Consider the following 25,958-nt stretch of genomic DNA (forward strand, 5'->3'; position numbering starts at 1 on the left):
TTATCTTGGCCCTGGCCAGTTGGCTCAGCGGTGGAGCATCGGCCTGGCATGCAGGAGTCCCGGGTTCGATTCCCAGCCAGGGCACACAGGAGAAGCACCTATCTGCTTCTCCACCCCTCCCCCTCTCCTTCCTCTCTGTCTCTCTCTTCCCCTCCTACAGCCAAGGCTCCACTGGAGCAAAGTTGGCCCGGGCACTGAGGATGGCTCCATGGCCTCTGCCTCAGGCGCTAGAATGGCTCTGGTTGCAACAGAGCGACGCCCCAGATGGGCAGAGCATCGCCCCATGGTGGGCTGCTGAGTGGATCCCGGGCGGGCGCATGCGGGAGTCTGTCTGACTGCCTCCCCATTTCCAGCTTCGGAAAAATGAAAAAAAAAAAAGTTTTATCTTTTGATGCGAAAAATTGAACCAGTGCTTGTTTGATATCTTCTGCATATTTGAATTTTTTGCCCTTCAAAAAATTTTGTAAGGACAAAAACAAGAGATAGTCGAAGGGTGCTAAGTCCAGGGAATATGGTGGATGTGACAGACATGCTTCTGTAGCATTTCTTCCTTGTTGAAATTCGTAAAAATTACAGTGGCATAAATGAACTTTATCAGTAGCCATGGGTACACTATCGCTTCACACATATGACTAACGTGAATCAACTTTGTTTTAGTTAATTTGCTATGTCAGTATGTATACATTAAGTGATAAAAATAGAGAGGCACACATGCACCAAATAAACATGTGCTTACGTGTCGAAACTTGTTGTGATAGAAATGAACAGAACTTTCTGGTAGACCTTATATATATTCATATTCAGTGGCCAATAACAAACAAAGAAAAAAGGAAACCAGAAACTTCATGCCCTGCCTAGATGGTGGTGCAGTGGATAGAGTGTTGTCCTGGGGCATCGAGATTGAGGGTTTGATCCAGGGGTCACCAGCTTGATTCCAAGGGCACTGGCTCAACCCGAGGTCACTGATTCAAACGCTGGTCAAGGCACATACAAGAAGCAATAAATGGGAACTAATCAATGGCACAACTAAATAGAACAAAAAGTTGATGCTTCTCTCTCTCCGTTCCTCCACCCCACCTCTCTCCTCTCCCTTCTTCTTTCCCCTCTCTCTCTCTAAACAAAACAAAAAACAATCCAGTAAATTTCAGCTCCCAAACTTAGGACCTACATTTGACTGAGTAATATCTTAAAATTTCAGACCCTCATTTACTAACTGCTACATTGAGATATCTTCACATACCTCATGGAACCATAGAAAGAATTAAGTGAAACAATGCATGCAAATCACTCACTTCTAGTATCTGAGTCATAATAAATGGTTAAAACTGGAATTTTTATTAACTCTCCTACTATAATATGAAGATTGAAAGGAACTCTGAGCTTGTATAAAGTGAATAAAGGTATCCATGCCAGAAAGTATTTGTAAAAGAAAAATTCAACTTTTTATTTACCAAAGCCTCACTTTTTTCATTTATAAATATGAAACCTTTTATTTTATTTTATTTTTAAAGTTAATATTTTATTTAACTCATCATATCCAAAATATTATTACTTCAACATATAACTTACACGGGGAAACATTTTACCTTTTAAGATTTTTGGTATTGCCTTCAAAGCCATGTGTTACTCAAGTTGGCTACATCTCAGTTTGGACAGTAATCTGTATTTAGATCGCACACCCAAGTTCCTAACACACCTAAAAAGCTTTCTAGGAACAGAATCAAGTGAATGGCCTTAACCTTGAATAAAACCAGCCCCGAGCTCAGTGCTACGGCGGGCAGCGCCTTCCGCGGGCTGTGACACCCTTGGCCCTGACCACACAGCAGAACCAGTGCAGAAGTGGCTGGTCCTGGGGTGGCCCCAAGACCTGTTGGAAGGGCAGGCTCTCAGGGTCCCCCGTGACCCGGAACCACACTCTAGGGGCGGGCCACACTGTTCTGACAGGGCCTCCAGGCAGTTCCGATGTGTTCCAGAGCTGGAGAACACTGGTCCAGAACAAACCTCACCAAATAAAAGCACAGTTTTGACCACCTATTTGTAGAATGAATACAAGCCCCGACCTCCCTCAATTTTGAGGCTATGAAACTAGGAGAGAAACTTTGGACCTGTGAATCCAGGAACAAGGGGAGCTGGAGTGCACAGCGGGGGGACCAGCGAGTTAACATCGGAACCTACTCGGACGCAAGTCATTTATTCCCCCTTGCTTCCTATCTCCCGAGGTCCCAGAAAACGAGGGCTCTCTCGCCATGTACTGTGGTTGCCGGTTTAAGTCGAACGCTTGGGGTCAGTGCAGTCCGAGGACTGTTCTCTCAGGAGAATGGGAGCAGAGGGCAAGTGCCTCTGGACAAGGACCCTTAACAAGGTGAGTGGGAGTCCTTTCCCCTTGCCCGAGCCGATGGCGACAGCACGACGGAAGCCTCCGGATGAAGCCAGTGCCTGACCCGCGGTCTGTAGTTGAAGTGGTGAGGCTGCGGCAGACGGAGCCCAGGGTGGAGCGCCCCGCCCTGCCCCACTCAGCTCCAGTGCTCTTCAAGCCACTGAACCTTATTTGCAGGGAGGGAAGGATGTGAGAGCAGCTCAACCCACCTTAGAATAGGAATGCCCTTCTTTTTGTATTTTATTTTTCAGTTGAACTTATTGGGGTGGCATTCATGCCCTTCTGCTTGTGTATTTTGCAGAGATATTTCACTGGGAAGGTTCAGACCTCTGCTGTGGGAAGTATGGGAGTGCTGGAGCATCCGAGTTGCCCACAGGGTAACAGGACACACAAAGGAAGCTGTCGCATGGCTTGAACAGACACACACCTCTCATCTCTTTACTCTCGACCTGGGTCGCCGCGCCAGCCAGGAAGATATTGTGTCCAAAGCGCTGGATGGTTTGGATTCAGAGGCTCTCGCAGCGGAAGACCTTCTCTTTCTTCCCAGGAGAGTATTTACAGTCTCTGTCAATGTGCTCACTGACCACCACATCCGGTATCTCTCCCCTTTTCACTGGGATTGGGGTGTTACAAAGCGGGCATACTGGAACCTGAACATCCTTCTTGTACGCAAAGGGACATTTATGTGCGGCATAGGTAAAATGATCTTTACAGAAGTCCTGTTCACACACATCACATTTTAATGGAAGAAAATCTAGCTGCTTGCAAGTTTTTTCTGAACAATACTTCCCCAAATCAGGAAACTCCATTATGAGAAAGCGTCCAAAACACAGGTGGCAGGGTGCAGGATCACCTGGTTGTCACGAGGCCCGGGCAGCCCAGCACGCGAGCCGAAAGTGGCGCTGACGGCAAGCTGGGTCGCCCTCTCCGCAGTCAGCCGCGGTGGACAAGGCTGAAAGGACGACGAAAACCGGACCCCAGCAGCGATGGAGGTCCGTCTGCGCCCGCGGAAGAAGGTAACATTGCGCCGCCCCGAGGTCCCGTCCATTTATCCCGAAACCTTTTATTTTTTAAAATTTATTTACTGATTTGAGAGAGAGAGAGGAAGGGAGGGAGAGAGATAGAAACATCGATCTGTTTCTGTATGTGCCCTGACTGGGATTGAACTGCATGCAATCTTGACTTATGAGGACAAGGCTCTAATCAACCGAGCTATCCAGCCAGGACTATGAAACCCTTTAAATGTGGGTAAATGGGCTAATATGTGAAAGGCTCTGTACTAAGTGTAACAATGATAAAGAGTTTATAGGAATCACCCTCAGGAAACTCTCTAGGGTGTTATCCAACTCACTTTTATGGGAAATTGTCAAAATTATTGTTCAGGACAATAATGCTGTGAACAAGAGAGGCCACATGGCAGACCTGACAAGCTCAGTGATCAAAAATAACCTCACAGGACCATCTGATTATAAATTCCTAACTAGGCAGGTCACAGTGGGTAGTTACACTGCAGAACTACAGGTTTCTTAGTAAAAGGTTCATCTTTACCTTAAGCAATGCCTGTCCATTGTCCTTATGCATCTAGGGTAAGATACCTTTGAACCGCCAGAATAATCTTTTCTAGTCTCTCTCACAGGAGCAAGTACAACAAACTCCTCTCATTGTTATCTTTTGCCCTCATACCATCTCTAATCACTGTAAGTGTTAAATGCCAACTATCCTGCACCACCAAATGTAAAAGATGTATGTATCTCTCCATTCCGCTTCTTATCCAATCCCAGAGATTTCCTCGCTTTGCTTTCTCTGCCTCCTTAATGAACCATCAGTGGATCTCGTGTAACCTTCCTTCCATTCTAATTGTATATATAAAAAGAAGTGCCAAAGCGCCATTCTCCGGAACATTTTCTCACTTCACTGAGCTCTTGCTTCAGGGCATGTCCTCACTTTGGCTATATAAACTCAAGAAAGTTTTATAAACTCTCATAAAACATTGCAATAGGTTTGGGTATTCCTTTGTTGTAATATAACAGGCCTGTATGACATCAGCATGCATGTACATTTTTAATGCCACCTTGGAAATGGGACAATATGGTGGCTTTGAAGGGAAAGGATCAGAAAGGAAATGGCTATTGTAGCTCTGTGGCAATAATCTGTAAGGGTGTCTCCCAAACCTGATTTCACATCTGAATGTATCTTAGAAAGTCTTTCAAAATCAAACTCTTGGGCCCCTTCCTTCACATCCACCAGATCAGAATCTTAGGATCTATATTTTAAATGACTCTCTAGCACAGGGGTCGGGAACCTATGGCTCATGAGCAAGACGTGGCTCTTTTGATGGCTGCCATCTGGCTCGCAGACAAATCTTTAATGAAAAAAATAATTTTAAAAATATAAAACATTCTCATGTATTACAATCCATTCATTTCCTACCGCTCATGTTCATGGTTGCGGGTGGATGAAGCCAATCACAGCTGTCCTCCGGGACAACACCAAATTTTTATTGGATAATGCGCAATGTACACGGGTCATTGTATGGCTTTCATGGAATTATATTTTAAAATATGTGACGTTCATGGCTCTCTCAGCCAAAAAGGGTCCCGACCCCTGCTCTAGCGGGTTCTGCAGCAGCTGTCCTGACACCTGATTTAAAAGCCCATAGCCTACAGAGGAACTATGGAATGGAAAGGAATGTATTTTCAGGAAATATAGAAACAAAATACACAAAATTTTTCTCTACATTCAACCAAGCAGCTTTATCAAGTCTTACATCTTACTGCTGGTAAATCAATGTCCAGCCCAAGACTGGGATCCCATTGTAAGGAAACAAGATGTATGCAAGAGCAGTGGGGAACCAATGACCATGGTTACTCCAACCCACATCACTCTGAGGGTAGCTGGACATGCCACCCCCAAACATGCCACTTTAGTATACTGATCACCTTGAGCTGAAGGCATCTGAAAGACAGCAAATGCAAGAGGAAGCTTTTCTCTGAATTCTCCTTATCTAAGATCTTTCAAAAGGAACTCAGTAGTTTTAAGTCCCCTCCCTGGCAGTTTCATCAACAGAAGAATGGCTTGTCACAGGAGAGAAGACTAGAAGTCAACACCACACCCCAAACAAACTTTGTCTCAAATTACCCTACCTCCCATCTATTCTTTTAAGGACCCATTCGTCTTTCCTATAAATCATTTACTTTCCCCTACAGTGGTGGGCAACTCATTAGTCAACAGAACCAAATATCAACAGTACAATGACTGAAATTTCTTTTGAGAGCCAAATTTTTTAAAACTTAAACTATATAGGTAGGTACATTCCTTATCGAGATAGCACGTGGTATTTTGTGGAAGAGCCACACTCAAGAGGCCAAAAAGCCACATGTGGCTCACAAGACGCAGTTTGCCAGCCAGGGCCCTAGGAGATCTATAGTTGCCCACCACTCTCCTATTAAAATGGTAGTTAATCCTAAAATCTAAGACACCACATTTTTTCCCTTGGTCTCCTATGTATCCATGAGGTACACCTGTTAATAAACTTCTGTTCTCATGCTAATTTGTTTTTCTTTTTTTATAGAAATTAAATTTAATGGGGTGACTGACATTGATCAGTCAGAATACATAAGTTTCAGGTGAACATCTCTATGGCACTGTTAATTTGTTTTTCTTTACAGGGGTCTTAGCTAAGAACTCAGAGGAGTAGAGGAAAGGTGATTTTTTCTCCCTTACAACCCTAGGAAAGTTTTTTCTCTTCCTGGTCCACAGCTTCTACAGGCTATAATTACAAAGCTTTCCCATCCAAGAAACCAACATACAATATGATTTGCAAGTCAAAGCAGCCTTAAGTGGCAGTTGTGGAAACTAACTGCAGTTAGTTTTAATCTTCCTCAAACCCTTTCATCTATCTGCTTTTCACTTTGGCCACATTCACTTCTGTGACTATGTGGTTACTGTAGTGAGCTGGCCATCCAGTCACAGGTTACCAGAAAATAAACTTATCCTTAGAGGAAGAGTTGTAAACCTCTACAACAGACCTCAGGGATTAGTTAGGCAATTGAAGAACGTAAGTAAACGGGTACAAATAACGATATTTTTGTATCCCAACACTACCATTTTTGATTTTCAATAGTTGAGCTGACACTTGTCCTCTGTGGTCAGAAAACAAGAAGGAGTAGTAGTAGGGACTCCAGAAAAATTAAGACTGCAGATGCCCTCTGGCTGGGCATTCATTATCATGCAGGTAGTGCTAAGCAGGTGTAGCTAGTGGCTGAAATGTTCTCACCTGAGAGGCCAGAGCCCCCTCAGGTGAACTAGAGACACCATCTATTTAGCGTAGTATCACTAGATAACTGACTCATCCTATCTCATCAACTTTCCTGTTTGGATCCCATGATTAACATTCAATCCTCTGATCATATTTTGGCACCACACCAACGAAAGTAATCTGGAGTGAATGATAATTATTTTCTCATTGCCAGTGAATAATCAGCATCTCTAGTTTTACTTAGACATTACCCTCTTAGACTAATGTATCTCAGCCCTGGGGCAGATGCTCTCAAAACAAGCTGATACCAAGTTGCCTAATTCTCCCGGGTTAACAGCAAACATGATGCCACTCAGGAAGACTTTGGGGAGAATTAGTTGGTCTTCCCTAGAGCATGGGAACTCTAGTGAAGTGACTTCAAATACCTTAGACACAAGAGGAATAAGGGTATGTTCTAAGATACTTCTCTGCATTGCCACTTTGCTTTTTGAAATTTTTCCAGGTACAGCTTCGACTCCTGCCTTTAATCTGATGACACTAGCCACACACCCAGCTCCCACTGCCTTTCTGACTTTATAACCATTTCTCTAGCTGCCCACTGAGCATTTTCACTAAGAGTTAACCAAGACTCCACCTTTTCACTCAAACTTTCCAATCACCCATAAAAACTAACCAATCACTATATCCTGTGGATTCAATTTAATATTTCTGGACTCTGCCTGATCCTCTTCATTCTCGCATCATCAGCCTTGGTCAAGCTCCTCATCATCCTGGGTTTGAACGATCTGATGCCTCCAACAGGGGCTCCAGTACACTCCCATCCTGCTCACAATCATCCCTCGACACTGTCTGATGTAATATTCTAAAGGATAAAGATGACTTGAGATAACTATATTTGTTTCTTCTCCATGTTCCAGGTCTTGACAGAGAAAACACAATTACCTTGACAAGGAATGGCTCAGTGTGGTAAATATCGAAAAGTAGATGGTAAATTGCTTCTTAATCATTAAACCTAAAAATAATCTAAAATTGTTAATTTTGTTCCAAAATCCAAAAACTTCACATGATAAACCAGAAAACTTGCAGTTTGTTATACAAAAAGAGTCTGTTTTGGGGGGGGGGTTTTTGGTTTTATATATTAAGGCCAATGAAATAATCAGAGGTCAATTTAGCTCCTTAATAAAAATTTACTCAAGAAAGGGTTACTGATTCTAAATATGCAGAATTCCTACTTAGACACTTTTACTTTGATAAGATGGTTCTCCAGATGAAAACTGTAGTTGCTCCAGAGAATCTAGGCATGAGTAAACTTTAAATACATTAGACAAAAATTTCAATCCACCAGCCAGTTTTTCCATGTAGTTCAACTACTATTCTTAATTAAAAATTCTTATTACAAAAATCTAAAAAGGGAGTCTGATATGCCACTAGAATAGGCACATAACATTAATCTGATAATAACATATATACAAAGTTAAAAAGTACAGTCACTACAAGTTCACCATTTTTGTGTGTGTGTGTGTGGTAGAAACAACAAGGGCTATGGAACAGGCTTGCCACGGTGTGAAAGCACAGAGAATAACAGACCAACAATCCATATTTAAGACTACACAAGATTTACAAAGTTTGGAACTAAATCAATGTTTGAAAAAATCCTCTAAAAGTATTCTGTAAGGAGTCAGAAACTTTTAAGCAGGCAAATAAAAATTATAAGTATATGATAAAGGTTGAAACATTCTCTAATTTGCTAGAAAATTACTTGGAAATAGATTTAAAAAATACCTTAAAGGAGGAATTCCAAACAAAGACGTGCATTGACATCAACCGGGGTGCCAAAGATTCGGGAGTTTCGGGGGCAAGACCTGGACTTATTTTCTCGATAATCTCTTTGGTTTATTCTGCTGTACAAATAGGTTCAGAACCATTGTTGTTGGAGATCCCTTCCCCATTTACTGAATTATTTATGAAGTATATAAGTAAACTCCATAAACATTTTTTAAGAGAATATGGCAGATGTTCTGTAAAGCTCTAGGACTGAGTTGCTGAAGTTTGCATAGCACTGCATGACTTGCTACATACTTCCGCACTCCACCCCAAGTGTGTAGTCAAGATAGCTACTAACTGCATCTCCCAAGGTTTGCTTTATGACTGTAAATTAGAATCATTAGGCAAGTGTTTTTGTTTGTTTGGTTGGTTGGTTGGGGTTTTTTTTACAGAGACAGAGAGACAGTCAGAAAGAGGGATAGACAGGGACAGACAGGAATGGAGAGATGAGAAGCATCAATCATTAGTTTTTCCTTGCGCATTGCAAGACCTTAGTTGTTCATTGATTGCTTTCTCATATGTGCCTTAACTGCGGGCCTTCAGCAGACCGAGTAACCCCTTGCTCAAGCCAGTGACCTTGGGTCTAAGCTGGTGAGCTTTTGCTCAAACCAGATGAGCCTGCGCTCAAGCTGGCAACCTCAGGGTCTCGAACCTGGGTCCTCCACATCCCAGTCTGACGCTCTATCCACTGCACCACCGCCTAATCAGGCTAGGCAACTGTTTTAATGAAAGGTACACTATGTCATTTTAAATCCACTCTGGCTAGTCGGAGGATTATGAGGAAGTTTAATATTTGAGTTGGAAGCCTGGAGAAAATGGGTGTGAGCATGAATGCCTGTGTTAAAAATGCGTGCTTACCACAGATTCATCTTTAAGAGCAAAACATTATAAACAACCCAAATATCCATCAATACCCAAATTTCATTGGTTAAATACAGTATAGCCCTTCAATGGAATATTACATAAACTTTAAAAATCATGGCATAGAGCTACAGATATTGACTGGGAAAAATGACCATGATACACTACAGCAGAGGTCCCCAAACTACAACCTGTGGGCTGCATGCTGCCCCCTGAGGCCATTTATCCAGCCTCTGCCGCACTTCTGGAAGGGGCACCTCTTTCATTGGTGGTCAGTGAGAGGAGCATAGTTCCCATTGAAATACTGGTCAGTTTGTTGACTTAAATTTGCTTGTTTTTTATTTTAAATCAGGGGTTCCCAAACAACAGCCCGCGGGCCGCATGCGGCCCCTTGAGGCCATTTATCCGGCCCCCAACGCACTTCTAGAAGGGACACCTCTTTTATTGGTGGTCAGTGAGAGGAACATAGTTCCCATTGAAATACTGGTCAGTTTGTTGATTTAAATTTACTTGTTCTTTATTTTAAATATTGTATTTGTTGATGTTTTGTTTTTTTACTTTAAAATAAGATATGTGCAGTGTGCATAGGGATTTGTTCATAGGGTTTTTTTTATAGTCTGGCCCTCCAATGGTCTGAGGGACAGTGAACTGGTCCCCTGAGTAAAAAGTTTGGAGACCCCTGTTTTAAATATTGTATTTGTTCCCGTTTTGTTTTTTTACTTTAAAATAAGATATGTGCAGTGTGCATAGGGATTTGTTCATAGTTTTTTTATAGTCCGGCCCTCCAACGGTCTGAGGAACAGTGAACTGGCCCCCTGTGTAAAATGTTTGGGACCCCTGCACTACAGAGAGAAAACAAGGCGGTTTTACAAAACAGAAAATGAGCTCACTGATGTCAAATCACATGTGTGTATTTATATGCATCACAAGATGTCCAGGAAAAAATTGCCAACATGTTAATATGATTATCTCTGTATTGCAAAACCAGAAATAGGTCAGAGATTCCACAGAGCAGTATTCTTATTCCACACAAAACACTCTTTCTAACTGGCAGATAAATCAAGGTATTTTATTGAGATCCAATGATCAGTCACTTTCCTCTCTTTTCAGCTCCAGTTCAGGCATAGTGTTGGGAATCCAAAAGGTGAAACTGGATAAATTCCCACCCTCGAAGAACTGTGAGAATGAAGGGCAGGTAATGTGAACAATTATAACAAGGCCTGGATGGCATTTCTGTGAGAAGAAAATGTCACCATTCCGCTGAAAAAATGCAGCTCCATGCCAGGGTGCACGCCTGGTGACGAGACACCAGCATGATGTCAGCTTGCACGCTCTCTCTTGGACACACACCTCTGGATCAGCACAAAAACAGCACAGCCAAACAAAGCAGCCCGGGTCATCGCTTACTTACATTTTTTAAGTGCACAAAACATATAAAAATCTAAAATGCAATTTAATTCTTTATCAGGTTACCAAGTACTGTGTTACTTGGTTGGCTTCCTTTCCTGGTATTACACTAACCGTCCTTGTGTAGGAGACGTGTTCACAGGGTTATCCAAGCCGGCGCTTCAACTGTAAATTCAGACTATCTTCATCTTCTCTCCCCTTGTGTATGTTTGGTAAGCACATTCTTCTTGTAGGGCTAATAGCCAAAGAAGAAACCCTGTACTAAACCCAGACCACAAGACCTGTGTTTACACAAGTTTATTTACATTGCAGATGAACATTTTAACCTTCTTGTCAATCACTACACAACTTTAATAAATGATACAACAGAGCCAAAAAAACAAGATCACCAGTAGGTGAAGAAAAAAACAGCTCCCAGAAATATGCCATTAGGATGTGCTAAGGTGAGATGCAGATTTCATAAGCATCACTCATTCTGAGGGATTCATTCTAAAATAGAAGCTTTCCATTCACAAATTTAAATTCTAAGTTAAGTTGATTCCACAGTACCCATGTACCAATCCTACAGGAATGGGCAGAAATAAAGTACCAAAGGGAAAGGCAGGCTAGGATGCCCTTCACTGGATTATGACAAGATTATGCATCCAAAACGTGAGGCAGGCCTTAAAAAATGAATTTTACTGTATCAAAGAAAAAACAAAGGGTTGTAGGAAGAAATGAACCAAAAGGAGCTGGAATGGTTGGCACCTCCACATTCTTGAGTGCTTGTGTCTTTGTGACGTCCAACAGTTAGTTGGCAAACTAAGAAAAAAAGATATTGGCCTGAGTGTACTGTTTATAGCAGATAACACCGGCAAATAAACAAATCTATTCCAACCAAGTATGCAGAAACCCACAGGATCATTGACTACATGAAAATAAACATTTTAATTATGTGTCATGTTCTGTACTACTTATGAATTAGTATGTATCTTTTACTTACACTAAAAATAGAAGGGGCAGTTGGGGACCTTAAACCCATACATGAACGAAAGTGGAGGGCTCAGGTAGTGGCTCAGGGGTTTTCCTTATAGGAAGGGCTGGATTTGTACAGAAGTCTATAACAGAAATTGTGAATTTAAAAAAAATAAACAAAAAATGAAAACAAATGAAGCCTGACCAGGTGGTGGGGCAGTGGATAGAGTGTTGGCCTGAAATGCTGAGGACCAAGGTTCAAAACTCTGAGGTTGCTGGCTTGAACATGGGCTCATCTGGCTTGAGCGCAGGCTCACCAGATTGAGTGTGGGGTCGCTGGCTTGAGCATGGGATCACAGCTATGACCCATGGTCGCTGGCTTGTGCAAGGGGTCAATGGCTCAGCTGGAGCCCCCTCCCCCCATCAATAAACAACTAAGGTGTCGCACTGAAGAACTGATGCTTCCCACCTCTCTCCCTTCCTATCTGTCTATCCTTTCTTTCTCTCTCTCTCTCTCTCTCTCACTAAAAAATAAGTAAATAAAACCTCCCGCAAACATAAGATGAGCTTTTATCTTGTTTTTTAATATCACGTATTTGTTGACACAAATCTTAGCTAAATTATAAGTTCTCTTGTTTCAGTTATTTCTATTTTAGAACAGACCTGGAATATAACACTAAAAACAAAAATAAGTCTTTAAAAAAGACTCCAGTTTTTAAGTATATGAAATCTATAAAACCAAAAGACAAAACCTAAAATATAGTTGGAACAACTTTACGTATTTTCTAAAAACCTAAAAAGACATAGCAAAACTTCTCAAAATATTCTGTAAATATAACATCAATTTTAAACAAAATTTCCTTCTGGAAGTCCTGATTTGAGACTGCCATCAGTTTATAATTTCTTGAGAGCTTCACTGAGCTTTCTGTAATTGATATTTTGTCAGCGTTACATTCTAGCAAGAAGTCCCTCAAAGCAGTGAGGGCCAGCAAAGATATGAGACCCATTTTACACATACTTACCATGCCGATTTACAGGTAAGGCACTCTGTTCTTTGATGTCTTATTTCACAAATGAGATTTTTCAATAAGGTCATTAAGTTCTTCTATCTCATATGAATCTGGCCAAGGATTGTAATTTCAACTATAGTTGGTCTCCCCGATCATGGTCAACTTCATAATTTTGTGCCTGTGCAGTATAATCCAAATGGTGCTGGAAAGATTCCCCCTCAGCATCCAAAACCTCTTCCCTTCAGTTACCTCAAATTCCAACATGGGATGTGTACACTCAGATATGAGGCTTTGGTATTTGAAAATCCCCACTAATATGTTTATACCTGGGGGAGGGGCAATATTCTATTTTCCAGATAAGGAAACTAAGGTTGTAGATCATACAAATTTTAAAGGGTAGAGCAGGTATTTGAACCTAGAGAGTGTGATTCCAGGAGTCTTCATTCTTTCTCACTATCTCATTAAAAGAAATGAGAAAGGAAGGAAAAAGTGAGGCAGAAATGTATTCTAGGTAAACCAAGACAAACTCATCTGCTTCACACTTTTGCCTCTGATCAGCCTTGTTTTCTGGTGAACAAGAAACTGTTATCATCCCTGACCAGCAGCGACAAAGATAACGAATCAGGAATCTGAAGTCATTCTTTCTGGATATCTGCTCATCTCGGGTGTGCCTGTCATGCTGTGTAGCTGGCACAGAGGATCACGCAGTCTAGTTAAAACAGAGCATTTTTCGGTTTCACAAATGAAGAACTGGGGAGTTGAGAACATGTTAGCACAGAGTCTACAATAGATCTCTGCGCCCATAAACAGGACAATGCCTGCCGAAGCCTCAACCTAGCTGCTCGCCACCCTCCTTTGGAGCCCAGCAGTTTACAACAGGAGTCAACTCCTAGCAGGATCTTGGATGGATGCCACCAGGCAGTTTTATGAACCTTGTAGGCTATTTTCCAAACCGGAAAAGGCTTAAATATAAAAGGCACATATTTCAAAGGTTTCTGCTGGTTCTTAAGGGAAATTCCTCTTTCCACTTCCTTTGCTGTATTGCCCCCCTCCGGCACCTCAAAAGCACAGCCTGAACCCTCTCGTGACCTCTTCCCTCGCACTCTGTGCTCTCTATCTCTGCAGCCAGTGCTTCAAGCCAGCTTAGCGGCTTCCCTAGCCGCAGCGCTCCAGGTTTCACAATTTTAAAAAACTCGGCAAGGGGAAGTCCATCCACTTGACTTTACTGAGAAGGATCGCAGCAAGACCTTCCGAATGAGCCAGCCAACCACCATTCTTTGAACCTTTCTTTAGCCCTACCTGCCAGCCACTTATACTTCAGTTGAAAGGCATGGGCAAGTTAGAATGCTAGCATTCATGAGCTTACAAATGCAATACCCACAAATGATCTTGGTGGATGTTCACCTCATCCAATTCTCTCCCTTAAATCATAAGAAAACTGAAGCCCATAGGCTAACCCCCAAATTGTACCATTAAAGAGTATCAAGATTAAGGCTAGGGCTTAGCCAGTGCTCTCTACTTTGCTGAATGCTCTTTCACGTATCAGTTATTGTAGCAGTCTCGAGTGTGTGACAGGTAAGAACAGGTAGTATGTCAGGAGGAAGGGGGGAAAAAAGAGAAAACATGACTTATTCCAGTGAAGACTCTTCTCAGAGTTATTCTTTTTCATATGAATTGGCACAAAATTAAGTGTTGGACTAGAATACTTCTAGTCCATAGATACCTCGACTCTTGGCTGTCACCTTTTATTCCCTTGAATTTTCAGTTTATATTTTCTCATTTGGCTGCTGAGGCCAAAAGCAATGATCACCTACCCATGTGGAACAGCCCAAGTCAGTCCAAGAAGCACAGAATAGCTTTGGCCAAGTGCCAAGCCACAGGGCTCTGTGCTGACCCCAACTAACAGGAGCCCTCCTACAGTCTGTCTCAGCACTCTGAGTTATTGGAAGGAGAATGCACACTTGGCAAAGTCGCATGTCCATTATCAGTCTGGGAATTAATGCACAGTATAACTATGCTAGGAGCCTGGATTAGCTGTTGTCAGCCTCAGTACAAAAACCACCAGGTGCCTGCAATCTGTAATCAGTGCTCTATTAAAATGCTCTCAGAAATGCCAGAATTATCCTGATTTCCTCATGCAGCTGCACAAGGTCCTGTTGGGTAACTGAAGATTCTTTATAGGTTCATTTGAGACTCCCCAGAAGCAACAAACTAGAATGCTTTGGTTAGGACTCAGCATTCAATCCACGATGAATCTCTGTGAGCAAGGGATAGGTGGGTAGGCAGACATCCCTGTTCTATATATTGGGATGCAACAGATGAGCCTATAAATCCAGGTCAAACTCAAGGCCCATATGCAAATGAAAAACCTGCCCTATTCAATCAGCTGTCTGTCATTCAATGTCAACTCCTTTTTTAATCAGCATGTTCCAGAATATAACTAACTTCTGACATACCTAGTTGTACAGTGTTTTATAGGAAAGAAAAATCTATCTATTGAATATGACTCTAACACTATCTCAGGGTAACACAAATACAAGTTTACGGTATTATACATTGACAAATTTCAGAGACATTCAAGCACATGCGATCTGGCTCACCATCCAGTGGGGCCAAGGCACAGTGGTCACTTCTCCCCTGTCCCAATCTTACAGATGTTGTATGGTGAAATGAAGTCTAGACTTGTCATCAGATGATCTGGCAATAGTGGGATTCAAATAATTTAACAACTGGTTCTCTGCCCTAACGACCGTTTTAAGTATTAAAAAAAGATATACCAAAGGTAGTTTATTATTTCATACATTTAATACTTAAATAAGAACAATAAAAGAAGTATAGAAAGCTAGATTATAAGAGTTTTAAAATATTAATAAAAATATTAAATAAAGCTGACAAAAAAACAATAAAACTGTTATTTAAGATATTTCCATATTGCTTCTTGATTGGAGTCCTCACTTGCAATTTTTTTCATGTATGGACATAATGAACAGGCGCTTATAATACACTGTTGTGCAGATGAACATTAAAAAAGAGTAAGGAATGTAAATTTGTGACTTTCACATTGGGCGGCTGCCCAGGCACCCACCTTATAGAGGACCCTGATTACAAGTGCCATTTTAACAACTGGTTCACCAAACTCAACAAAAAATTAGGTATCTGTTCTGTCGAACTGAATCCCACCACTGAATCTAGGTCTGAGCCCTGCTTTTGCCTTACTTGGTAAATAATATTGGGTAAAAGTCCACATCTCTGAAAGCCACATCTTCATCCTTAAAGATGGATAGTGCCACCCAGTTCACAAGACTTGTAAAGGATAAAGAATGAGGTTAGAGAAATCAGCTCCCTGGGTCCACCTGCCCCACGTGGGGGGTCCTGGTCCTTGAAAGGCAGACAGGTATGATGTAAGCCTGTCAGCCTACAGCTGCAAAAGCATACACACTTCACAGTATATTTTACAAAGCTTTCCTCAAGGGTCATCCTATTTCATCTTTCAACTTGTGAGAGAACTAGGGAGGTATAACCATCTCTCCTTGACCAGTTAAGAGAATGAGGCTCTGAGAAAGGACCCACCTTGATGACTACACTAGACTTAGTCAGGAGAGAGATTTCTTTTTCTCCTGCTATCCTGCCCTGTTTCCATCACACTCCTTTGCCTTACCACATGGAACTGCCAGTTTAAGTAGAAAAATAATGACAGTGGCCCTGGCTGGCTGGCTCAGTGGCAGAGCATAGGCTTGGTGTATGGATATCCCGGGTTCGATTCCTGGTCAGGGCACACAAGAGAAGCGCTCATCTGCTTTTCTCCCACTCCCTCTCACCCTTCTCTCCTTCTTCCCCTCCTGCAGCTGGTGGCTCATTGGTCCAAGCGCCAGCCTCAGGTGCTAAAAAAAGCTCAATTCACTCGAGCATCAGCCCCAGACAGGGTTTTCCAGGTGGATCCCTGTCAGGGTGCATGTGGGGGTCTGTCTCACCATCTCTCCTTCTCTCACTTAAAAAAAAAAAAAAAGAGAAAATAACGAAAGAGTCAATTTAAGTCTGCTCCACTGTGGATGGAGTGCTGTTACCAAGGGAGATGCAATGTAGACATTAAAAAAAGACAAGGGCTAGAAAAAATAAGAGGAGCACACAAGCAGAGCAGAACAGAGCTGGGGTGAGACACACCTTCACTCATTCAATGTGCGACTCTGTCCTAGACACTGAGGAGGATCACCACAATCCTTTCCCGAGTGGAACTTACATTCTAGTAGAGAAAAGCAATCAACAGGGAAGCAGATCAGCGACAGCTGAAAAGAAATCAATTTAGATATGTCCTATGGTTTCACCAATTAAGCAAAGGGGCAATAGTCACTATCACTGACCACTAACTGTTGGACAGGAAAACCAAATAACATGAAGCCAAAGCTCTCCAAGCCTTCTAAGAGGGTATTCATCTGGAGTTGATGAATATTTCTGTTCAAGCACATAATGTTTTTGTTTTTGTCAGGGGTAACAAGAAATTCATCTAGGGACAGGACTTTCATTCAACACACACTTATTGAGTAATGACTATGACCTGGGCTTTGTGTGAAGGATGGAGATCACAGGCAGTGTAGATATAATCAGTGAAAGAAGAGTCTAGTTGAGAAAGACAAGAACAGGCAACTACCTGACCACAGGAGGAAGCTGAAGCCGCTGCTCCACAGCAGCAGGACAGGCAGCTCCTTTAATCCTTTCGAGGCTGATGATCAGGAGAAACTGACTGTGAAGCCTCTCCCTGCAATGTAGTTAAAGACTTTAATTAGGTTTGCCTGCACAGATTATGCAGGGAAACCCATGACCATGAAAAGCTATGGAAGCTGCTGGCTCTGAGTAAGTGAGAACTCCACCCGGACCTGTGCGAGGTACCTGGGGCTGCTTCAGCTTCCTGGATGGACCACCAGGGACACTCTGCAGGGACACACTTCTGTCCAGACCCTACACACTTACAGAAAAGCAAGAGGAAACTCTGGGTATGTGTATGAAAAAAAAAAAAAAAAGAAAGAAAATGGTCACGGAGAAGCTGCCACAGGAAAAAGGACATCTGAGACAAATATGAAATCCTCAAATGTCTATTTGGTACTAAGTATTACTGGGGGGGTACAGAGAGGACTGAAAGGAAAACTACTTTTAAAATGCTCATCTCCATCTGTTCACTGAAGTGGGAGTAGACAGATCTGAGGTCACACAGACAGTTTGCAAGAATACCTTTCCTTGGCCCATGCGCATTTAAAAACTATACTTTTTATGTAAAATAGATTTTCAGCTTCTCTTGAAAATTGGGGGGGGACTGGCAATACCAGGCCTGCATGCCCACATCCCCGCATTACCACCATTTCTCCAATCAGCCCCCAAATCCATCAGTTTCCAACACTCCTTTATTCACTGTTCACACTGAAGCTTCATGTCAATTGACCTTCATCACCCAAGTTGCCCTGTTTTTCTTGTATCTGGTCTGTTCATTAATTTATTGCTGTCTGATTACCGAGTATGGAGATCCTGATGTATATACTAAATTAATTAGCCTGATTGGGAAAGTTGTATTGTAAGAATATATAAGAAAGAAGGAGAACACTTTAAAAAAAAAGGTACAGGAAAAATAAAGCAGAGATCAGATATCATCACATCCACGGATAATAGTGCAGTGATTGCCTGGGAAGTGGGAGGTAGAAGATAGGGGAACTAAATGGTGATGGACAGAGATTTGACTTGGGGTTTGACTTGAGGTGATGCACAAAAGATGCATTGTAAAATTGTGCACCTGATACCTGTATAATTTTGTTAATCAATCAGTGTCACCCAATAAAGTCATTTAAAAACACTGAGTTGTTCCCTTTAAATGAGTGAATTTTATGGGATGTGAATTTTATATTTATATATATATATTTTTTTTCTTTCTTTTTAGGTGAGAGGAGGGGAGACAGGCAAACTCCTGCATGTTCCCCAACCAGGATCCACCTGGCAACCCCGAGCTAATGCTCAAGTACCATCTGAGGCCAATGCTCAAGTACCACCGAGCTGTTTTTAGTGCCTAAGGCTAATGTGCTCCAACAGAGCTATGTCCTTAGTGCCCAGGGCCATACTTGAACCAATATAGCCACTGGCTGCAGGAAGGAAAGGGGGAGAGAAGGGGGAGAGGGAGGGGGAGAGAAGCATATGATCATTTCTCCTGTGTGCCCTGACCAGGAATCACACTCAGGATGTTCATGCGTTAGGCTGACGCTCTATCCACTGAGCCACTGCCCAGGGCCTGTGAATTATATTTCAGTAAAGCTATTTGGCAAACAAAACAAACAAATAAACAAAAATCACTACATGAATTTTGGGGAATTCAACTAAGGGCAAAGAAAAGCCAAATATTCATATCACATAGTCACCGTATAAGTTTACAAACACTTTATATTCTCAGTTCCAACAAGCCAACTGCTCTGAGAAAGTGCCACCAAGCAGGTTCTGGAAACACAAACATAAACAAGATACAATGTAGCTAGTGGGGACTCTGGCATTCTCATCTACAGCCAACTGGTATAGCCTTCGGAGAACACATCGGTCATATTTATCAAAGCTGTGGAAACAGGCACAACAGCAACTCCGCTCCTAAGGATTTATCCTAAGGAAATAAAACAAGTGGGCAAAGACGCATATTCAAAGATGATCATCTACTCAGTATTCTGAAAACAGCCTGACAGTCTTCTGTGATTGACATCTTATTTCATCTCTACATATAATCATGAAGAGTTAGTGTTCGGCAGAAATTTGGAGGCTGAAACTACCTATTTCATGTTTAAACCATACATTTCATTGAGTTTCTACTATGTTTCAAGTCTGTGCTAGAACTCCAGACAGTGGCTGCAGTCAGAAAGGTAAGTAGGCCAGGTGGTCCGGAGACTTTGCTGAAAGGAGCTTTGAACTTGCAAAGGATCTCTCAATAACCACTGCTCTCTTAAGGGCAACTGCTTCATATGAAGAAACATACTATAATATTTGCATTTAATTTTTTAATTTATTTTATTTTTTCCAAGAGTTTTCATTTGTTTAGTTTTTTAAATTAAATTTATTGGGGTGACACTGATTAACATAATTATACAGGTTTTAGGTGCCCAATTCTATAACACATCTCTAAACACTGTTTTGTGGGTTCACCCCCACTAAGTGAATTATCATTTTTTTAAAAAACAACTTTTATGTCTAGCCTATATCTTATAGTCCATGCAGTAAACTTCTTTTTGTTTTTATTTTTAAGTATTAAATTTTTATTACCTTTATTTTATTATGTTAACACAGATTCAAGTGGTGGAAAACAGTATGCTATTGCCTCAAAAAATTAAAAGTGCACCTGCCCTTTGACCCAGCTATCCCACTTTTAGGAATATATCCTAAAAATACTAAAATCACTGATTCAAAAGAAGATATGCACTCCCGTGTTTATTATAGTAAACTTCTTAGATTTCTGTGTTCACCTAAAAAATTCCTGGAGAGCAATAAATCACACAATGCCGAAGGATCATCCCCAGGACAATTATCATCTGCTTTAATCCTGTGTGTACCTAACAATTACATAATTGGTCTGCTAACGTTGTGTGTGTGTATCTTCCTATAATACAGAAATCCCCCTATGACTGTGGACAGTTGTATCAATGTGATGGAATGGTTTCTCACGAGGTAAATACAGGTTAACCCAACAAAAACTGGGGAGATCTGAGGAGAAAGAGTATAGGGCTGGGAATCAGAAGCTTCTACTAAATAAATTAAACTAGATCCAAAATGGCAGTGACATAGGAAGACATAACTCACCCGCCCATGAGCAAACGCAAACATACATGTATATAGAAAGTAATTAATTCTGCAAGAAAACGGTGAGATGAATGAACAGCTTTTGAATAACAAACAAGAAAAAGACCAAATAGAGAAGGCTGGGAAACCATGGGAGCCCTCTTGGAGCTGCACAGAAGAGCTGCACAATCTCTCCAGGTGAGAAGAGGCAGTGAGCACTGTCTCCTCAGGGTGGAAGGCAGCCCAACTTGGATTCTTTGGCTTACCTGAGAGGTTACTGCAGCCCATTCCCAGGCATATCACCCAAAGCCTTTTCCTTTCAACAAAAGAAACAAACAGGAACAACAAACAAGGCATACTCATGGACACCTGGTCTTCCTGCCTGCCTCCCTGATAGGCCACTCCAGCCAAGCGGGCCAGTGCCCATCACCATAAGCATCGGCTGGCTCCCTCTGCTTTTTCAAAATTACTTGGCACATAAAATCTACATAAGACCAGTTTTTTCTAGAACAAATAAGAGAGACTATATAAAGAATGTGGTGGAGCCCTGGGCGCTCTCCAGAGACTGCAGAAATTCTCCAGAGTCAGAGGAGCTGCTGAGCACTATTGTTCACATCCCCTCCACCACCACAGGGTGGGTGGAAGCTCTGTCCAGGTACTCTGGCCTACCTGCAAGGTTGCTGCAGCATGTTCCTAGACACATTGACTGAGCCCATTTCAGCCCCAAACAAAGGAAGCAGGCGAGGTCAACAGGACAGTATAACACATACCTGGCTTCCTCATTTGAAGCCACTCCAGCTCAGTAGGCCAGTGCCCTGGACATCTTATGCTACACTGGACTCCTCCAGGTGTGACAAAACCACCTGATACACACAGTCTACCCAGAGGCTGATTCTATATAAGGCCACTTTTCCAAGACCAGGAGAGATAGCTTTTTTTGGCTAATTCATAAAAACAAACATAGAAAGTCAAACAAAATGATATGATGGAAGAATATCTCTCAAGTAAGGACAAGAATAATCGCTGGAGAAAAGCCCTAAAGAAATGGAAGCAAGTAATTTGCCTGATAAAGATTTAAAAGAAATGGTCAAAAGGATATTCACTAAACCTAAGAATGGAATATAGGAATTTAGGAAGAAATTAAACGAAGAGTTAGAAAATATAATAAATAACTAATCAGACCTGAAGAATACAATAACTAAAATTAAAAATATACTAGAAGGAACCAACAGCAGATCAGATAACACAGAATGTATCTGTGACTTGGAAGACAGACTAATGAAAATCAAACAATTAGAACAGCAAAAATTATTTTTAAAAAATCCACAAGAGTGATAGTCTAGCTCAGTGATTTTCAACCTTTTTTGAGCTGCGGCACATTTTTTACATTTACAAAATCCTGGGGCACACCACCTACCAAAATGATACAAAATGACACTCTCACACAGTACATATTATACATATAGTTAATAATATAGTTTCTAAATTATTTATACTCACACCTGACCATGTCTCACGGCACACTGATTGAAAAACACTGGTCTGGCTGACCTCTGGGATGATATCAAGAGCTCAAACATGGCATTACAGAGATCTCAGAAGGAGAAAAAAAGAGAGAAAGAAACAGAAATATTACCCAAAGAAATAATGGCAGAAAATTTTCCTAACCAGGGAAAGGAAACAGACATTCACCTTTAGGGAGCACAGAGATTTCCAAATAAAATGAACCAAGGAGACCCAAATCAAGACATACTGTAACATTTTAGGCAAAATGTTAAGAGACAATCCTGAAGAAAGAAAGAGGAATACAATGAGTTAAACAGAAAGTAAACTCCAAGCTGGCTACCCTCTAATTTCTCTACAGGCCAGAAGGGAGTGAAAGGATATAATTACAGTGCTAAAAGGAAGAAAAATACAAATTGAAATAGTTTATCCAACAAGGTTTTGTTCAGAATGCAAGGAAAGAAAAAGAATTCCACAGAAAAGCAAAAATTAAAGGAGTGCATCACCTTTAAAGAAATCTTAACAGGTATTCTTTAATCAGAAAAGGAAATTTTATAACCAAAAGTAAAAATATATGAGAAAAATAAAATTTCACAAGTAAAGTCAAATACTTAACAAATACATGAAATTAGACTTAAAAAGCTACTACAAAAGTAAAAAGAAAAATGTATCAATATCAACTTACTACAATAAATAAATAAAATTAGGAAATACACACACACACACATCCAAAATCTGATATCAAAATCCCAAATGACATAAAGCATGGAAAGCATAGTAAAAATGTAGTCCTTATAGAACTTATTCAAGCTTCAATGTCTATCAGCTTAAGAAGACTGTTTTAGATAATGAATGAAATACATAAATCTTAAGGTAACCAAAAACCTAAAAAATACAGATAAGAAGGGATAGGAATCAGAACAAAACAAAATGAAACCCTAAAGAAAATGAGCAAACCACAAATGAAGAGATAAAGAGAAGAAAGGAACAGAGAACTATAAAAACAACCAAAAAGAGCCCTGGCTGGTTGGCTCAGCGGTAAAGCGTCGGCCTAGCGTGCGGAGGACCCGGGTTCGATTCCCGGCCAGGGCACACAGGAAAAGCGCCCATTTGCTTCTCCACCCCTCCGCCGTGCTTTCCTCTCTGTCTCTCTCTTCCCCTCCCGCAGCCAAGGCTCCATTGGAGCAAAGATGGCCCAGGCGCTGGGGATGGCTCTGTGGCTTCTGCCTCAGGCGCTAGAGTGGCTCTGGTCGCAACATGGCGACACCCAGGATGGGCAGAGCATCGCCCCCTGGTGGGCAGAGCGTCGCCCCATGGTGGGCGTGCCGGGTGGATCCCGGTCGGGTGCATGCGGGAGTCTGTCTGACTGTCTCTCCCTGTTTCCAGCTTCAGAAAAATGAAAAAAAAAAAAAAAACCAACCGAAAAACAATTAACAAAATGGCAAAAGTACATACTTACCAGTAATTACTTTAAATGTAAATGCATCAAGTGTTTCAATAAAAAACAGAGCGACTGAGTGCATTAAAAAACATGAGCCATCTATATGCTGCTAAAAAAAACTCACTTCAAATTGAACAACACATACAGATGGAAAGTGAAGGAATGTAAAAAGATATTCTTTGCAAATACGATAGAAACCAAAAGAAAGCTGGAGTAGCAATACTCATATCAGATAAAATCGACTGTAACACAAAAAATGTAAAAAAAAGAGAAGGAATGATATTACATAATTATAAAGGGATCAATCCAAGAAGAGGATCTAACAGCCATAAATATTTATGCACCCAGGCCCTGGCCAGTTAGCTCAGTGGTAGAGCATCAGCCTGGTGTGCAGAAGTCCCAGGTTCGATTCCCGGCCAGGGCACACAGGAGAAGCGCCCATCTGCTTCTCCACCCCTCTCCCTCTCCTTCCTCTCTGTCTCTCTCTTCCCCTCCCGCAGCAAGGCTCCATTGGAGCAAAGATGGCCCGGGCGCTGGGGATGGCTCCTTGGCCTCTGCCCCAGGCGCTAGAGTGGCTCTGGTCACAACAGAGCAACGCCCCGGAGGGGCAGAGCATCGCCCCCTGGTGGGCAGAGTGTTGCCCCTGGTGGGCCTGCTGGGTGGATCCCAGTCAGGCGCATGCGGGAGTCTGTCTGACTGTCTCTCCCCGTTTCCAGCTTCAGAAAAATACAAAAAAAAAAAAATTTATGCACCCAACATAGGAGCAATTAAATATATAAAGCAATTTTTAATGAACATAAAGGGAGAAATCCATAGTAATGTAATAATTGGAGACTTTACTAGACCACTCGCATCAAATGGATAGATCATCCAGATAGAAAATTAATAAGGAAATAATAGTCTTATGTCACATTAGACTAGATCAACCTAGTAAACATTTATAGGACATTTCACCCCAACACTGCAGAACACACATTGCTCTTCAAGTGCATATGAAACATTCTCCAGGATAGATCACATATTAGGCCACAAAACAAGCCTCAATAAATTGAAGAAGACTGAAATCATATGAAGCATCTTTCTGACCACAGTGGCATGAAACCAGAAATCAACTACAGGAAGAAAACACAAATAGGTAGAGGCTGAGCAATATGATTCTAAACAACCAAAAATCAAAGAGTAAATCAAACAAAATAAAAAACTATCTTGAAAAAATGAAAATGAAATCACAGCTTTTCAAAACTCTGGGAAGTGGCAAAAAAACAGTTTTAAGAGAGTAGTTCATAGCTATACAGGCTGACCTCAAGAAATAAGAAAAATCCCAAATAAACAATCTGACTCTACATTTAAGGAAGTAGAAAAAAACAACAACAAACACAACCCAAAGTAAACAGGAGCAAGGAAATCGTTAAGAACAGGGCAGAAATAAAGGAGAAATTTAAAAACAAAAAGAAAAAACAATAAAACTCAGAGCTTGTTCTTTGAAAAGATAAACAAAATTGACACACCATTAATCTGAACTCATCAAGAAAAACAGAGAGTCCATATAAATAAAGTCATAAATGAAAGAGGAGGAGTTACAACTGACACCACAGAAATACAAAGCATCATTAAAGAATACTAGAAACAGCCTGACCAGGTGGTGGTGCAGTGCATAGAGCATTGTACTGGAATGCAGAAGACCCAGGTTTGATACCCGAGGTCGCCAGCTTGAGTACGGGCTCATCTGATTTGAGTAAGTTTCACCAGCTTGAGTCTAAGGTCGCTGGCTTGAGCAAGGGGTCACTTGATCTGCTGCAGTCCCCCAACCCCCGTCAAGGCACATATGAGAAAGCAATCAATGAACAACTAAAGTGCCACAACAAAGAATTGATGCTTCTCATCTCTCTTCCTGACTGTCTATCCCTATCTGTTCCTCTCTGTCTGTCGCGCGCGCACAAACACACACACACACACACACACACACAAAATACTAGGAACAATTTTATGCCACAAATTTGAAAATTTAGTACAAATAAATTTCTAAAAGTTTATAACTTTTCAAGACTACACCAGGAAGAAAAAGAAAATCTAAACAGACCAATTAATAGCAATTAAATTAAGCAGTAATAAAAAAACTCCCAACAAATAAAAATCTAGAACCATATGGCTTCACAAGTGAATTCTTAAACACTCAAAAATTTAATATCTATTTTTCTTAAATGATATAAAAAAAATGGAAAGGAAAGGAATGCTTCCAAACTCCTTCTATGATGCCAGCATTATCTTTGTATTAAAACCAAAAACATCAAAAAAGAAATTTATAGGCCAATATCCTTGATGTACATCGATAAAAAAATTCTCAAAATATATTATCAAACTGGATTCAACAATACATTAAAAGGATTATACACCATGACCAAATGGGATTCATGCCAAGGATACAAGGATGTTTCAATATTCATAAAATAATTAACAAGATACATCACATTAACAAAATAAAGGATAAAACCCCTGTTGTCATCTCAATAGATGCAGAAAAAGCATTTGACAAAA

At 41.2% G+C, this 25,958-nt stretch overlaps 1 protein-coding gene and 1 pseudogene across 5 annotated transcripts in view; both read right to left on the minus strand.

Annotated features, from left to right (window-relative positions):
* Nucleotides 1–25,958, minus strand: part of STXBP6 (syntaxin binding protein 6) — a 314,060-nt gene that overhangs the window by 219,009 nt on the left and 69,093 nt on the right. The window lies entirely within an intron of this gene.
* LOC136333923 (AN1-type zinc finger protein 2A pseudogene) lies at nucleotides 2,884–3,358 on the minus strand (annotated as a pseudogene).

The sequence above is a fragment of the Saccopteryx bilineata genome, chromosome 4 (genome assembly GCF_036850765.1).
Source record: "Saccopteryx bilineata isolate mSacBil1 chromosome 4, mSacBil1_pri_phased_curated, whole genome shotgun sequence".
Lineage (NCBI taxonomy): Eukaryota > Metazoa > Chordata > Mammalia > Chiroptera > Emballonuridae > Saccopteryx > Saccopteryx bilineata.